Here is an 18148-nt window from a genome sequence, read left to right on the forward strand (position 1 = left end):
CCACAGAGAAGGTTACTGAGGTTGTTCATACAACTCAGATTTTCCTTGACTCACTTAAAGCTCATGCTGAAACTAATGCAGCAAAGTACCAAGCTTCTGTTGACTCCTTCTCTCAAACTCTTCAAGAAGAGACTACTAAGTTTGATGCCCTTCGTTCTGATCTCAAAACAGAATCCACATCTTTTCTCCAATCCTTGGATTCTCGTTTTGCTACTTTAACTGCAGAAAGCACCTTGAAGGAAGACTTGATAAAACACCAGGCAACCATTGATCTACAGAAAGTACAACTGGCCCAGAATGAAAAGGAGATCTCTCTGATCAAAACTCAAAGGGATGTTTTTCAAAGTTGTGCCGGTGATGTGAAGAATATGTTGACTGCTCTTCTCGAAGCCCATGATCCGATTCTGACTTTAACTATTCGGAAGCATCTCCAAACTAAACTTCTTCCTGCCATTTCTCTACTCAGTGAAATGAAGGGTGTCTCAGAGAAAGTCTTTCTTCTGAAACAAGGGGGAGAGGAGAGCAAAGTCAAAACAGAACCGAAGGTTAATGTAGCTTCGGTTTCTGGAAAGCAAATTATAGACGATAGTGACTCTGATCCTGAAGAGACGATTGTCGAAGCTCTCAAGCGAAAGAAACGAGACAGAGAGCTTGATGAGACTATGAAGGTGGCAAGAGAGGCTGAAGAGAAGGAGAAAAAGACTAAAGAGGTAGAGGATATTTTACAGTGCAAGAAGACTCAGTTTCCCGAGTGGGACAGAGATACTCTTATCACTCAAGCGATTGAGTTTCCTTCCATGTATTGGTTGGAACCGATTGCTTCTTTTGAATGTGAAAACTCAAAGGACTCGCAGTTTGACATGCCAATCACCAAAAGAGCATTCACTTATCATTGCTTTGAGGTCACTGCTGAGGTTCCTTTTCCCAACTTGAAGGTTGACAGGGAGCTAGTTGATTTTTACTTGAAGAACGGTCAACCGCAGTACTTGACTTGGAGTGCACAAAAGATTACAAGAGTCAAGGTACTGAACTCATCACTTGCTGGGAGATTTATGAATGTTCATTTCAAGATTAACCGTGGTACTGCAAACACGGAATATTTCATATCTCTGGCAGATCTTCCCAATCTTAATCCTCATGATTGGATCTTGCTATACAACATTCTGCTCTCAAATCAACGAGAGTATGAGCCGATTTTGAAACATCTTAAAAGGATGTTGGCCTCCTATATCCATGAGCTTGCCACAATGGATCAGGAGATAGCAAGGGTGATGAATAAGAAGTTGACAGTCAAGCCAACATCTAACCCTGGTGATGTAAATAAAATGAAGTTGGGGCAGATTGATTCAACTAACTTGATTGTCATGTTCACTAAGGGTGATAGGCTTAAGTTTCTGTTTGCATTGGTAGACAAGCATCTGTTTTCAACAGATTGTTTGGAGCATATTATCAACATCATTCATCGATGCAAGCAGAACTCAGCATCAAACAAGAAAATTTTTACAGATATGCTTCGGTGGTATATAACATTTAGACAACATGTTCTGGCCATTATACCGAGGATATTTGAAACGGTGAAGAAGACCACTGGTGTGAAAAGAGAGTAGAGATTCTGCTCCAAAGACGCAAAGGGGGAGATTGTTGAATATTTTAAGTGTTGCATCTTGGATTATTTGTTTTGTAAACGGATTGGGCTTATCCATCCGTAGTTATCTAGAATAGTTTCCTTTATCTAGATAAGTTTTTAGGGTTTTATTATAAATATATGCATGCATGTATGCGTATATAAGAGATTATTCGTTCACGTTGATAGTTGTAACCCTAGTTTTTACCTCTACAGATTGAAGTTCTTAATCGAGCTCTTCTGGAGTATTTTGCATTAATCATTCGACATCTTCATCGCAATACTTGTGTTCTTATATACGTTCTTATTAATATTTTGCTTAGAATCATACGATCCTGAAAGAACTTTGTTTTAACAAAAAGTATGGAGATCAATGAAAATGAGAATTGTAACGTCGCAAAATTTAGAATAAAAAATTTCATTTTTAATTAGGGAAATTATAAAAGAGACTTTGAAAACATCATTAGTCTCATCCGAATCATACACAAACCGAATTGTGAAAAACCATAACATGTCATCGTAAATACAATATCACAGTACAATCCCAAAGATCTCATAATGCCGAAAATCATAATGTGATGCACTACGATCATGTCGTCTCCTTTCCTTTTGAGGAAGAAGTACTTGAAACCAAAACTGTAAAACGTAAGCACAATGCTTACTGAGGTCCCCCATCATACCATGTAATCACATACTAACATGCATATCTGAGTGCCTGATCTACCCTGTCAGGCATATATGGGTCCGCGACCTACCCTGTCAAGCATATATAGGTGCTCGACCTACGTTGTCAGGCATATGTGGGTGCCCGACCAACCCTCCAGTTTATTTCAACCGGTTACATGGATTAATTCACCCCTACCACTACCACATAATAACATAGCATAAACATACTGTATGGCATTTCTAGGTGGCCGACCTACCCTGTCAAGCATATCTAGGTGCTCGACCTACCCTGCCAGGTATATCTTGTCACCCGACCTACCTTCTGGTTTATTTCAACCGGTTATAGGGACTATTTCACCCCTACCACTACCACATAATAGCATAGTATAAACATACTTTCAGGCATATATGGGTGCCCGACCTACCCTTCGGTGTATTCCAACCGGTTACAGGGACTATTTCACCCCTAACACTACCATATAATTACATAACAATAAGCACGCAAATCGTAACAGATAGTGGCCTACCAGACAATTATCACAAAGACAATCATCTCTACTATAAACAACTACTAGTGGCCCGACATTGGTGCCTTTGACCCACTCAGATAGGAAGGTAACTCACCTCGCACTGTTGAAGTCCACTACAAGAAATCCTTAACTGATGTCCTGGCAAGTCCTCAAGCTATCGGTAGCACAATATCACCCAATTAGAAATTGGGTTCTAAACCATGTTTCATAATCCATACTTGGGGTAAAATGACCAACTTCCCCTGGTCCAATAAGACACATGACTAAGGCCCAAACACAAAACTATAAGATCCATAAATGTCCACTAATGGCCCGATTTTCCTAATTGGGTGCAAACTCCTTATTGGGCCTTATTCTAACGTCCAATCCTTCAATTAGTCTTCAAGAAAACCATTCTGATAGTCTATTAGGGACCAAGGATCTAAGCGGAACCAAATGGCCCAAACCCAAAGCCCAAAGTCCGAAACTCCAATCAGAGGCGTGCATGGGGCGTACCCTCGCCTCGCATTGACCGTCTACGAGGTCGTTGAATCGATACGCGGGGCGTACATCAGCCTACACGGGACATACCTGCAGACCCACCAAACTCCTTTTTGTGATTTAACCAGTTAAGCAATTTGCATCTAAACTCCAGGAAACCTCCAAATGAAGCTCATAATGCATAAACTCGGCAACTTGATAGGATGATTTATGGAGAAAGAGGATTAATTATGATTTATTAATATATTATATGAATAATATTTAAAGGAGAAATCATATTGTTTAATTAATATTAGTCAAGAATTAATTGATAGTTAGTTTTGTGACTAAAAGACATTAATTAAACTTAGGGGACTGGAATTGTAATTATAAGATAAATACAATTGGGCTATGGATCACCTTGGAACATAGGTTGGACGAATTCTATAGGAAGCCCATAAGGAATTAATCGAAAGGGTGTTCTAAAGGGAGTCCATGGGCTGCTTAGGGTTTAAGCAGTCAGATTAGGGTTTCCTAGTCGAAAACCCTAATGGCCTCACTATGTAAAGACCCCTATAGCCCCAAAAACGTGGTGAACTCTCTTGGAAGAACCCTAGGTCGATTTTGGTGCTCCTCATCCTTCTCATAAGTCATTCTCTTGTTTGTGGTGTTTGTAAGCCATTAGAGGAATGACACTTGTGACTCTAAGCTCCAAAGACAAGAATATTTAAGCCATTGAAGAAGAGGTAATCATCTAGATATGCTCTTATGTGGTAATTTAAAAATGCATATGCTAGATTAAGGTTCTTGAGTCTTGGATGAATTGAATGTACAATAGAGAAACCTAGATCCAAGCATTAGGGTTTGCATGAGCACATAGGATGTTCTTTTAGCTCAAAGCCATCAGTGGTATCAGAGCCATGATTGGTTTCTATTGTATTGATGCTTAGTGTTTCATTCTTTATTGCAAAGTCGAGTTTTTGGCCATCTACCTGACAAACTCGTCGAGTCCCAATGTGGACTCGTCTAGTAGGATGAACTCGGCGAGTCCATATGGTGACTCGGCGAGTCTGGCTGTCAGACAGACGGATTTTCGGGATTTCTACCTATTTTGACTTAGGATAATTGCCATAATTGTTTCAAAATAAAAAATATGAATTTTATTGATTCCTTATGATTATCCTTGTCAAAAATAAAAGATTTTTTGTCATCTAATTAGATAATTGTTACCTTATTTGATAAATATTAAATTATTCGAATTATTTGGTCAATTATCTTGCATGAAATTGGATTAGGTCAAAACTAGATAATCACCGATTAATTGTTTAATTGCCTTATTTGTTTTTTGATCTAGATAGTTTTGAAAGGTTTCAAACCTTTCCCTGAAGTTTTGGAATTTAAATTTGAATTAAAGTTAATTTTGAAATATTTAAATTCTAAACCTTATTCTTTTAAATTCTAAAACCCTAGTTTTGAAAAGTTCAAATTTCACCCTTATGGTTTTATTAAGTTAATTAAAAGTATAATTAAAAGAGAGTTAATAAATCCATAATGATATGGTTTACATTTAATTAAATTAAAAGTGTAATTTGTTAAATTAGACCATAGTAATTTAAAAGTGTAAAATACACCCTTATACTATATATAACATTAAAAGTCTAATATTATATATGTATAATTTAAACTGCTAGTCTTACCATTAGTAGGCCTCATTCACGAAGCCGATCTATAAGGGGGTATAAGGTGATGGCCTATAAAATGGCTGTTTAATGGGTGTCCTCTCTCACCCACCGCTTCCTTGATTGGTGGAGGATCATTAGCCGAACAGGTAGGATAGCGCAAACCCTCTCCTCATTAAAAGTATAATGAATGGTAAAGTAACTAAATGTTTTACAAAAAAAATCCCAATCTTAGTTACTTTAGGAAAAAGTGAATTTGATGCAATTCCATTAATTACACTTTGTACCCTTGCTAAGAGGTTAGTGGAGCGTGTGTGGTTAACCGACACACTAAATGGGTTCTAAGTAAAGGTAAAGAAGGGTGACTCAATGTTTTTCATAGTTCGGTGGAGCCTGTGTGGTTAACCAGCACATCGAATAGGTGTCTGTAACATTGGGGGCACCATGTAAGTTTACATGGTTATTAACACCCTGTTTTGTGATCCTCGGCATCCCAATCACAAATCGAGGGGCATATCGAGATTTAAACATGCCATTGAAAAGTTCAATAAATCTCAAAGGATCGAGGAGTTTTCAAAACATTTAAAACTTAATCAGTTTTTCGTTTTTCATGGTGGAAAATTAGTGAATCGTCATTCACTTACCTTCACATGTTTTGCAATTTGGGTTACGACATCCTTCTCCCAAGTTGTAGTGCATTGTGTTGGTTCCTAGCCTTTATATATCATTTGGGTGTTCTGTTAAGGACTCAATCAATCAATCATCTCACTTAAATTTTTCTCCCGTTTTGTAGATGTCAAAGTATGACAACTATGGTCTTCCTAAATCCCGTGGAACAAGCTTTCCACATGAAGATGATATTCCACAATTCGATCGAGGAACACGAGATCATGCTTCACTTCCTCCACCTCCTCCTATTGTTCTCCCTAACCCACAAGTTCAAAGGCTTGAAAAGTTCAAGCTCACTCAAGCCCTTTTGGCAAGTAAACATGAGGAAGGAAACTCAGTGTGTGCACACGTCTTAGAGATGAAATCACACATTTATAGGTTAAGAATGTTGGGAGCCGTTGTCTGTGAGAAGCTGGCTGTTGAAGTTCTTCAATCGCTTCCTGGCTCATATAGTGAGTTCGTGAGAGAGTAATATATGATAGACCATGACGTGACCCTTATAGATCTCACCTATTTTCTTGTTGTTGCTGAATCAACAATGACTTGGCGTACTGGAGAAGCAAAGTTGTTTGGTGAATCTACCTTGCAAACCTGTCACACCCCGAAATTAGACGACGGAAATGTCCAGGGGCTTGTGCGTGACTTCATCTTGAAATATCATTACAACGAATATAAACGAAACATAACATCATCATTACCATGCCTAATATATTACAACTGCCATTGTTTACATCAAGTACAATCTTTTAAATAACATGATGAAAACAGTCAATGTATGATGTTTAACATACACAAAACAAAATCCCCTATTCTTGTTGATTCTTCTACTGAACGAGTCCTTGAGAATACAAGTTATTTTGAAAACATCAATATATATAATCTTGGTGTGTTCATAAGTATATTTGAAAAAACCATTTGTATAACTTTGTAGTCACAAGAAAATCCTATATTTTCTTTAGATAGTTTGGTATGTTTATGTCTGATCTTGTATTAATGCATGTGTGTTATTGTTTAATAGAACGTCAAAAGTGATTGAAGAGAAAGTAAATAGAATGTCCGCGGACAACCCGACGTTGCCCGTAAAAGAAGCATAGTTAATGTTGTCGTACCAACACCGAGGCTGAGTACTAGTGTGAGTAAGTTTCCGAGTAATCCAATCATAAAAGAGAATATATAATGTTTCCGGACCAACACCGAGGTGGGGGTACCAGTGTGAGTAAGTTTCCGAGTAATCCAATCATAAAAGAAAATAGATAATGCTGTCGTACCAACACTGAGGTAGGGGTACCAGTATGAGTAAGTATCCGAGTAATCCAACATTACAGAAAAATAGTCTTCCGCAAACTTCCTAACATTAATTCCTCTAAGTGAGCTGCCATAACCATACTAAATAATGACAATATCGCCTGTCTTGGCGTTTGTGAATGCCGACTGAAAAATAGAATAAGGTTATAGTCACCCTAGACCGATGTAGTCTAACTGTAGCGAACAGCTCAAGTGTGGGGTCTCATCCCCATATAGATCTATACACAAAACCCCGCTCTCCTTCCAAGAGAATCTGATTATAACTATAGGCTACGATCGAACACTTAATAGGTGTCAACCGAAAAAAACTCACTAGATCCTTAATCAAATTTACGCGAAGATAAACGAATAAAACTCGTTTCAGGCCCAACGAACCATGTAATCGAGCCACTAGGGCATCGCTAAACATGTGGGTCATTTCAAAACCTAATATGAATGAGATTATATAACATGGGTTCAAAATATACGTAAAATGACAACTATGGCCCATTTCACATGTAAGGTATTTATAGGCCCAAATAACACACAAATAGTATATAAAACCTATCAAACATATAAATGGGCCACTAAGGCCCAATAACCTAGAAATGATCAAAATTAATCCGTTTGTTAGTTTATTGTTGGTTTTGGTTCAAGTATTCACTAAAATAACATAAATGGCCTACTTTTTGTAAAAAATGACGTTCTTGGCCCAATAAGCCAAAAAATTACAATTAAGGCCCAATTTTTGTAAAAATAACACTTTAGTCCCCAATTTGTTCAAAACTTGTGTTTATTTTGTGGTAAAAATAACATTTTTAACCCATTTTTGTCAAAAATATCATTTTTTGCTTGATTTTTGTCAAAACACACATTTTTTTGGTTTTTGGCTTTTCTGACCTAGTTGTTGGAAAATTTTTAGAAAAATCATTGTAAGTCGAAATTTGGATCCGTAAATTCTAGAAGTTTGTAAATTTTGTCTACATTGTTGAAAAATTTTCTAATAATTTTTAATGGCCTCAAACAAGTGTGAAATTTCTCACCTTCCCAGGTTGGTCCGAAATTATTTCAAATCTGATAGACAGTTTTGTAAAATTCGCCACAAATTATAGAAAAATCATATGAAAACATTAGAGTAGTCATTTTAAAGGTATAAACCTGATCGTTTTGCATGTAAAACAGGTTTGGAAAATATTGTCATTAAGGTGGTCAAAACAGTTCAAGATTGGACCAAAACATTTCTTTCAAGGGCTGAATTTTGAGTTTAGTTTATAGATCTTTGAACACAACACTCCTTTTATCTATTTTAAGTGTATAAATCCCATATCTACAAGTTTACATGTATTATATGTGATAACACATACTTTTCTCAAGGTTTTCATGTAGATCCAAATGATAAACTTAATATTTTTAACATATTTTTAGATTTATGAAGTAAACAACACATAATCAACAAATAAGTCATGAAAAACACACATATTCATGCATATACACATAAATCTACATAAAGAAACTTGTATTTTCCCCCAAAACCAAGGAAAAATAAAAAATAGGGGGTATGAACTCACCTTGTTTGAAGATTTCGGTTTTTGATGAAGAAATGAAGAGATCTCGGCCCTAGATGTGTTTTTGAGATAATTTTCGGGCTCTAAGGTGTTCTAAGAGCATGATTCACGAAAACATGAGTGTAAGAGGAATATATAAGTTTAAAGATGAAGTATATCACTTGGGTTTGTAATATCTTGCCACAAATATGAAACTTGAAGTGATTCTTTGAAGATCTCCCTTAATCCACGATTTATTTGGGCGATGAAAGATGGAGAAGACTTGAGAGAATATGGGTTGAATTTGAAATGAGGGAGAGGTTGGAGAGTGTGACATAGGCCGAGAGATAAAGGGAGGGAGAGAGGATGTGAGTTTTTCTTGTGAAGAGTGTTGGTAAGATGCTTGCCTAAATACATGCAAATTATGCATGGATATCCACTAGACTAAAGTGAGGTGTCAAACTCTTAAGCACCCTTTGTTGATTTCTTTTCCTTTTTTTTATATATAGTTCGGCGAGAGTTGGGCTAGGAAAAAGGGAAATGGAATAGTTTGGTCCCATTCTTAGTTTTGCTCGATTTTTATGAAGCTTAATAATATTTTCGGCCCATTGGCCCCCTTATTAAGGTTCTCACTAGAAGTCCAATAGGTAATTTATGGTCTATTAGGACTAATGGAAACATTTATGGCCCAACAAGTCCCAGTTGGGATAAAAGAGCCCTTTTAGGTCCACATGGCTAAAAATGATAAATTTTTATGAATATGGTCCATTTAGAGCCCAATTGGGGTTCCTAGGACCAAGATGGTGAGGTTGGAGATTTATTGGTCCATTAGACCCAATAAGAGAATCGTGGTCCATAATGAACTTGAGCCAGTATTTATAGGGTTTACAGTCCTTAGTTGAACATGTAAGATGTATTTGAACTAGAATAGAGTATAGTATTCACTTAGAGTACAAGTTATTACACTAGGTGAATAATTGCATGACAATAGAATTTCCTAGCAAAAATGCTAGTTGTGACAAAACCTCTATCGACATAGGTAATGGAAACGAATGGCATGCCATGGTCGAAATGTTTGATCATAAGAGAAAGGCAAAGTCTGAAGTAGTTCTGTGTGCTGTTCCAAAAGAATCAATTTTCTTTTATTGCCAAGAGAAGGGGCATCGGAGATGACACTGTCCTGTCTACCCGAGAGACCTAAGAGATGGGAGAGTCAAGACGTATGGCTCTGCTTCAGTTCAAATCCATTAACTAACTCTATAAGTTCCCATTTTTTGATTCTTGATACATTATGTGATAAGATTACATTTTTGATATTTTGTAGAATCGAAGAAAAGAGAGGAAGCTTAAAGGAAAAAGTAAGCTGAGTCTGATTGCGAAGAAATGGATTTCGATCGCATGATTCGATGATTGGATTTTGGGAGCTGCTACTTTTAGAGTTAGGATAGATTGCTAAGAATTGTAATAGCATAGTTTCTCATTTGAGTTGCGTTGTAAGGGAAAAAATTTCCGCAATAAAATAAAATTTGATTTTGTCTTATTTGTTTATCCTTGCAATAACATGTATGAAAAATTGAAGTTTGTGTATTTCTATTATTAGCAATGTTTAAATGGATGTAATTCTTAGTCATGCTATTTATGGTAGTGTCATAATTTTCTAAGTAAGGAAAGATTACCATTGCCTAAGTTTCAAGTGGACAGAGACTTGGAATCATACAACTTGTATTGTGTGATGTATGGAAATCTTGTTACTTAAGTAATTAAGACTAATTCCTTATTCACATAAGTATGTGAGTCAAGTGAAGGACTAAAGGAACTAGTACACAATGTTGTGCACTAGTCAAGTCCACCATAAATAATAATAACATTATTCATCATGATTTACTAAAGATCTAGTAAATGTGGTTATACTTAAAAGATTAAGTGTAATTCTGAATCATTGAAAAGTTTCAATGAATGGCAGAATGAATAAGTAGAATCAATGAAGGCAGAAAGAGAAAAAGTTTGTCCAATCTAAGAAGAAGGGATAGTTATTTTGTATCATGTTTTGTGATCATCTTGGTAATCGTATGAACCATATTACAATTCATCCTCTAAGGATACCTTAGTGCATTGGTTTAGCTAAGAAGAGGAATGTAGAGTTGTTGAAATGGTTAAGTCAATAAGATGTATCGCACTTCATTCCAAAATCAAGTCTTAGAGTCATACTCCAAGATTGTAACTTGAGTGAGATAATCTTAAGTAGGAATGTTGTTACACTTGCACATTTTGGTAAGTTGTGATGTATTGATTAAGAAAAAAACCAACTAGCACCAAATTACGCGTAGTTTTGTCTTGATATAGACACACACTAACTCTTAGATATTTGTTTATGTCAAGAAATGTTTCTTGATAAGAGAATCTAATATGTCAAGAGGTCAGTGGGAGTATAAAGATCTTGAAAAGTTTCAAGAACAAACCAAGAAGTAAACCTATTAAACACTAGCACACGACTTGAGGATTGTAACCTATCGTGTTGACAAAATTTTATTTATGTGCCAATCCAGTTGAGTGATTATGCATATGAATTCTATGAGTTCTCAATTGAATGCATAAGGGCAAACACCTTGTTCAATGAAAGTACATTGACTAGCATAGGTGAGCTGCTAAATAACTTGGAAGCAATGGTAGGACCCTTGATGGCAAGAAACTAAGAATGAACAAGTTCTGTCCATAAGAGTTTGGATTTGTCACAAACTTTATCTTATGATTATGGTTATGACAAATTCACATGGATAGGAACACATGCACCATGAAATCTAAGCGTCACATGGTTTCTCTCCTTCATGAAAATGATTGTGAGGAAACACTTTCACTAAGAGAGATTTTAAGGATATAGCGATTATGTAAATTGCATTCTCAAATTCGATTATGTGTGAGTTGGAGAAGCTTAGATAAAAGGGTTATCGAAGCACATCGTATTGGAAATATAAACATTGGAAGTCAATAAGTATTGTCTTCTAGAAGTCTAACTGTTTTCTGAATACGTGTCAAAGCTAGTGGGAGTATAAATGTTATGCTGGAATGGATATAATCATCATGTTAATGGGAGCATAATTATTATTATTTTAAGTATTTCAAGTTGGCAAATTTAATTATAAAAAACAAAAGTTTCACTTTGCAAAGTTGCAGGGGTTGAAAAGTTGTTTTTGCTATAATTAAGGGAGAGAATGTTATACTTCGTTTCTAATCTACAAGCATAGATTGAGAAAATTTTATTAAATTTAGTCAAGGATATATTTCTTATTTGAATTCTCAAGGTTTGATTATGATTACGACATCCCTCTTCGTAGTTTGAATTTTGAGAACACGACAAATAGAAATATTATGGCAATATTATAGCAAGAAACTGGTAAAGTATCTCGTTTTTCATTATGAATTGTATCCCACAAGTTTCGGGTATAGGATCGATTGCATATGCTGTAATATTCGACCATTCTAAAATTTTCCAAATGCCTAGGGCATTTATAGGGAAAAAGGGAATAGAACCGTATTTGACTAAAAGAATTAAACAACTGTCAAGGACAATCCAAGGTTCGCCAAGGATTGGTCGCTTGTGGACAGTTGGAAGTATAGTTATGGATGGACCATATTGACATTATTATGAATAGATAATACTCTATTTAGAATGAGTTTTCATATGGAAAATATGGAAATGTTTCCTTGTTGGGATTTGGACGTTGAGAACCTATGTCTTGATTAGAAACTTCTATGCAAGAAGGATGTTCAAAGGAGTGTACTTTGAATGTGAGACTTCATGTCAATGGAATTGTCTTTTATCAATCTCTAATAGAGCAATTTGTAATTTAATCGGCAAAGTCTTGGTGACTTTGGCGCTATGATATTACAAAAGGAGCGTTGCATAAAATGTTAGAATCTAACATATTCTATAAGTGGCAAGAATTTGGTATTCTCACACTTGTGGTGAGGATTGGGAATTGTGAAATGAGTGTGATTGATAATGTTATTCAATTATACTATTTCTGAAAGTAAGGACCATAGGTAAACATAGTGTGCATACTAAGAGCATGGGACAATTGTTTTTATAATTCAAGTAAGAAGTTGATTACCCGAAACAACAAATAATGAGTAATCAATATGGTGATTAAATAAAAGGTGTTTTATTTATACTCAAAAGTTTGGGGCCATATAGGATTAGTATTATTCTTGTGTTTCACTTTGCATGTTTTGACTTCCCGAATAATAAGATTATTCAAACCCTCCACGGTCGCTCATTCTTTGGAAGTAGGAATGAATGAAGACTATCATGAATCCGTCTGTAGATTGTCTAAAGTGTTTAGCCATAGCAAAAGTTTGCTATAGAGTTCATGAGTGTTTCTATAAGATTAGAGTATTGGATTAAACCCACGCTCACTTAAATTGCTTCATGGATTTTTATCATGAGTGATTGGTGAGACGATAATATCTGATATTCTTGAAATCGAGATGTGTGAGTTGTACCTTACGAGTCGGTTACACATTGATAATATGTAAACGCACTAGTAACTTGGTATTATAAAACATATTGTTGTGTGTGATTCGGTGAGTGAGTACAAGCGAGCATTAAGGCGAAGTTTATCCGTTCCTTTTTCCCAAAGTGGGATAAAAGCGATATCTGTGGGCCCCTCGATGATTTAGTGATGACACCTTAAGCGTTTGGCGAAGCCGGGACTGAGTTGATGTGTTCAATTGTAGTCTGTTGTCATTCATCATAAATCTGAAATCGGGAAACTACATATAGATAGAGAGAATGATTAAAATCCATGTCTTAGTCTATACGATATCTAGAATGGAGGAATATATGATCCCATATCTAAAGGACAGGTTACTGAGAAGATCATATTTCGACAGCATCTTTAAGAGCTATGATTTCTAATCGGATTGTACTTACATTATAGTTACTAGACTTATCCAAGTGGTAGACTGTTGGATTAGTGTCTAAGCCCGTAACTATATTTGGTATGCATTTGACCCGGTTGTGCATGGCCCTTTTGGGTTGCCTTCACCAAAACAACTTGATAGGATGATTTATGGATAAAGAGGATTAATTATGATTTATTAAATATTATATGAATAATATATTAAAGGAGAAATCATATTGTTTAATTAATATTAGTCAAGAATTAATTGATAGTTAGTTTTGTGACTAAAAGACATTAATTAAACTTAGGGGGACTGGAATTGTAATTATAAGACAATTGCAATTGGGCAATGGATCACCTTGAAACATAGGTTGGATGAATTCTATGGGAAGCCCATAAGGAATTCGTCCAAGGGGTGTTCTAAAGGGAGTATATGGGCTGCTTAGGGCCTAAGCAGTCAGATTAGGGTTTCCTAGTTGAAAACCCTAATGGCCTCACTATATAAAGACCCCTATAGCCCCAAAAACGTGGTGAACTCTCTTGGAAGAACCCTAGGTCGTTTTTGATGTTCCTCGTCCTTCTCATAAGTCATTCTCTTGCTTGTGGTGTTTGTAAGCCATTAGAGGAGTGACACTTGTGACTCTAATCTCCAAAGATAAGATGATTCAAGCCATTGAAGAAGAGGTAATCATCTAGATCTGTTCTTATGTGATAATTTCGAAATGCATATGCTAGATTAGGGTTCTTGAGTCTTGGATGGATTGCATGTACAATAGAGAAACCTAGATCCAAGCATTAGGGTTTGCATGAGCACATAGGATGATCTTTTGGCTCAAACCCATCAAAATCCGGCTAACTGTACTTTTGGAGTCGAGGAAGGGCAATTCCTTGGCTATCAGGTGATCGTGGAAGGGATTCTACCCAATCCCACCAAAATACAAGAGTTCCTTGAGTCGAAAACTCCCCACAACCTTAAGAGAGTACAAGAGACTAACGGTAGGTTAACGAATCTTTGAAGGTTCATTGTTGAATCCGTAGAGAAGGTGCTTCCTCTGCACCAAACACTCAAAGGATGCTTAGACAACAAGCAATTCAAATGGACAGAGGAAGCGGATATGGCCTTTTAAAAATTGAAAGACGCATTGTAGCAACTCCTAACTCTCGCCTACCTACTTCCAGGGGTGACTCTACATATGTACTTAGCAGCGTTTGAGGAGGCTATCTCCTCTGTGTTAGCGGTGGAAAGGGAAGGCAAGCGAATCCCTATTCACTTTGTTAGTAGGGCCCTACAAGGGCTGGAAGTAAATTATTCGGATTTGGAAAAACTGGTCCTTGCCTTGGTCTATGCAGTGAGACGTTTACGGAGCAATTTCTAAGCCCATAAAGTGGAGGTTATGACCAGTTACCTAATAAAACAAGTGTTGCTAAGGCCGGGAAATTTTGGACGCCTAGCCAAGTGGGCCATAGAGTTGGGTGAATACGACATCCAATACCACCCTAGAACCAGCATCAAATCCCAGGCCCTTGTTGTCTTCCTAGTTGAAATCCCAGATACCATCAAGGGAGTACCGATGACAATCTCTGTTGACCTATTAGAGCCTAAGGTCAGCAAGGAACTTTGGAAGTTGTATACTGATGGCACAGAAAGCAAAGAAGGCTCAGGCATATGCCTGATCCACTAAATCCCCAAAGGCGAAGAGATCACTTATGAACTAAGGTTCGACTTCCAAGTGTCCAACAACAAAGTAGATTATGAGGCGCTCCTAGCACGACTATGGTTAGCCAAGGAGGTTGCGCAAAACAACTAACAGCTCTTAGTCATTTTTTGCTCATCACAAACCAAATTAATGGAGTAAATAAGGTAAAAGATCCTAGGATGCAGAAATATCTATACGCGGTCCGTAATTTAGCCAGCACGTTCAAAAGTTTTTCAATAAAGAAAATATCCCTAGGGAAAAATGCAAGGGCAGATGCCCTCAGCAAACTGGCCTCCACCTCGTATGATCATCTCACAAACAAAGTGTTGGTCAAATAACTCCCGGAAACTACTATTGATAAACTACAAGTCAATACCATATCAGCCCCCCAGAATGGAAAAAGCCATATGTTGATTACTTGCGCCATGGCGTGCTTCTGGACGATCCACAGGAGGCAAGGAAAGTCAAAGTCAGGGCGTCGCATTTTGCATTAAGGGACAATCAGTTGTACCGAAGATGATATTTAAGCCCATGGCTCAGGTGCATTTCTAGGACAGAGGGGCAGAATTTTCTCAAAGAAAGCCATTTAGGGGACACAACGACCAATGAAGGTGCTCGTGCACTCACAGACAAGATACTTCGCCTAGGAGTATACTGGCCGAACATATACAACGACGCTGCTACCTTAACTAAGAAATGTAAGGAATGCCAAGCATTCTCCCCTTTCCCAAATCAATCGGCCATGCCACTGACAAGCATCACTAGCCCCTGTCTTTTCCACCAATGAGGGGTCGATATAGTGGGACCATTTCCAACAGCGCCAGGAGGCATAAAGTTTTTGTTGGTAGCCATGGACTATTTCACCAAGTAGACAGAGGTGGAACCACAGGCAGCTGTCACTGGAAAGCAGAAGATAAAGTTCATGACAAAGAACATCTTGGCCCACTTTAGAACTCCTAGGATAACAACACTCAGTTTGAAGGAATTCCCTTCAAGGAATGGTGTGAAGATAAGAAAATCCACCACCAGTTCACATCAGTAACGCATCCTCAGGCTAACGGACATACATATATCCAAACAAAAACCATAGTCAATGGTTTGAAGAAGCGGCTACTCAGATCCAAGTCTGCCTAGGTGGATGAGCTCCTGACAGTTCTATGGTTCTATCTCACCACAACAAGGTCAAGCACGGGAGAAACGCCCTTCAGTCTAACCTATGGGACGGAGGCGGCCCTCCCATTGGAAATAGTAGTTGGCTCCTTACGAACATAGAGTTTCGAGGAGGTGGCCAACGAAGAAGGGCGACACCAAGACTTGGACATGCTCGACGAGAAACGTGAAGCAGCATAGGTGCGCCAAGCACTATACAAATCATAGACTAAGAACTATTACAACCACCATGTTCGGGCCAAGAACTTCAATGTCGGAGAATAGGTACTAAGAAAGAACGAGTCTAGCCACGCTGAACCATTAGGAACACTCAGTGTCACGTGGGAAGAACTATACAAAATCGTAGAAGCACACAAGAATGGTGCCTATGTCCTAGAAGCTCAAGACAGGCTTCCAAGAACGTGGAATGTGCAGAGCCTGCGCCACTTTTACTCTTAAAACAAGTGTTAAAGGTAGAACTAGTGCTAGCTAACACATTGTGTGTTAATTTCAATACGTAAATGTAGTCAACATAAATTACTTTACTATTTTCAGTCATATTATGCTCTAAACAAATCTAGAGTAAATAGAAAGGGCAATTCAGATGCTCCTTATATTCAAATCTAAGAAACAAATGTGTACATTTACCATGTGGCAACAAGGACTGATCATCCAACGTCACACAAATGAAATCGTTACAAGAAGGAAGCCAGGGAGTTTACATTAGAAAGGCTCATAACCTTCCTCCCAAAACATGCTCATCAATTAAAGAACATGTGACATGAGTGTAGAAGGATCATAACCTTCCATGAATACCAAAAACAAACAAAACAAATATAGGTGAGCCTCAAGATGACGATCTTGGCTACAGCCAGGGTCTTTAAGCAATAGATTAGAACAAATCTCTCAAAGATCAACTTCAGTAAAGCACAAAGAGGTTACTAGAAAGGGAACTCTGACTAGGGGTGTAAACAAACGTTGTGTAAATATCATGTGATGGCCAACATAAACCATATAGAGAGTAATCAGGCGAAAGAGAGTGTAAGATAAAGAGAAACATTCACAACCATAAAAAGAAAACATTGTTAAAACTGTCGGACTCCTGGTCTTAAAAGATGGCCACAAACGGTAGCAAATTCAACAAACAAATAAGGAAAATATTGTTAAATAGGGTTACATCAAAACCAGCCAAACACAAAACTACTTATCAACATGAGTGTTATAATCACCAGAAGGAAAACTTGAATGGGGGCCGATTCCTCGCTCTGAGACTCCTGACAGAGATTACAAAGCCCAACTATGTCTAGGGCACCCAAGCGAAAATGGCTAGCAAAGTCCGCCTCTGTGAAGGTTACCAGGGCATCTTCCATCTCTTGAGTCCTAGACTCCACATCCTCCTCAAACTTTGGGTCTACCTCTCTGGCGGATACCTACTCCCAAACAATCCTTTTACCCTGTTCCACACCAGTAGTGACACAAGCTTCTTTCACAAGAACCAATCCTTGGAGGAATTGTGGACTTTCAATCATCCTATCCACAACCCGACCAAGCCCGTCGCTAAGGATCCAAAAAATATCCCTTTCCAGCGCTCCCCTTGCGGCGTTCTCGGTCACAAAATTAACCTCCAGCTCCGTCGTACGCTTTCTCAGACTAGTGTTCTCCAATGTCAGGACCCCCACACGAGTGTTGAGGCCCTCCACCTCTTTGACCGGCTTTTCCGCTTGATCCGCCAAGCTTTCCCTCTCAAGTAACACTGCCTCCCTCTTATCCTCAAAGATGCACTTATCGGCTTCTAACTTCGCCACTTGGGCCTTCAGTTCTTCGAATTCAATGCTCCTCCTGTCCGACTCGGACTGTAGGGTATCCATCTAGGAGATTTGTTCGGCGGACGCAACTAAATAAGACGACACTTGAGCGACAACGTAATGGAATCCATCATCCATATG

Source organism: Lactuca saligna, chromosome 9 (genome assembly GCF_052625555.1).
Source record: "Lactuca saligna cultivar CGN05327 chromosome 9, ASM5262555v1, whole genome shotgun sequence".
Classification (NCBI taxonomy): Eukaryota; Viridiplantae; Streptophyta; class Magnoliopsida; order Asterales; family Asteraceae; genus Lactuca; species Lactuca saligna.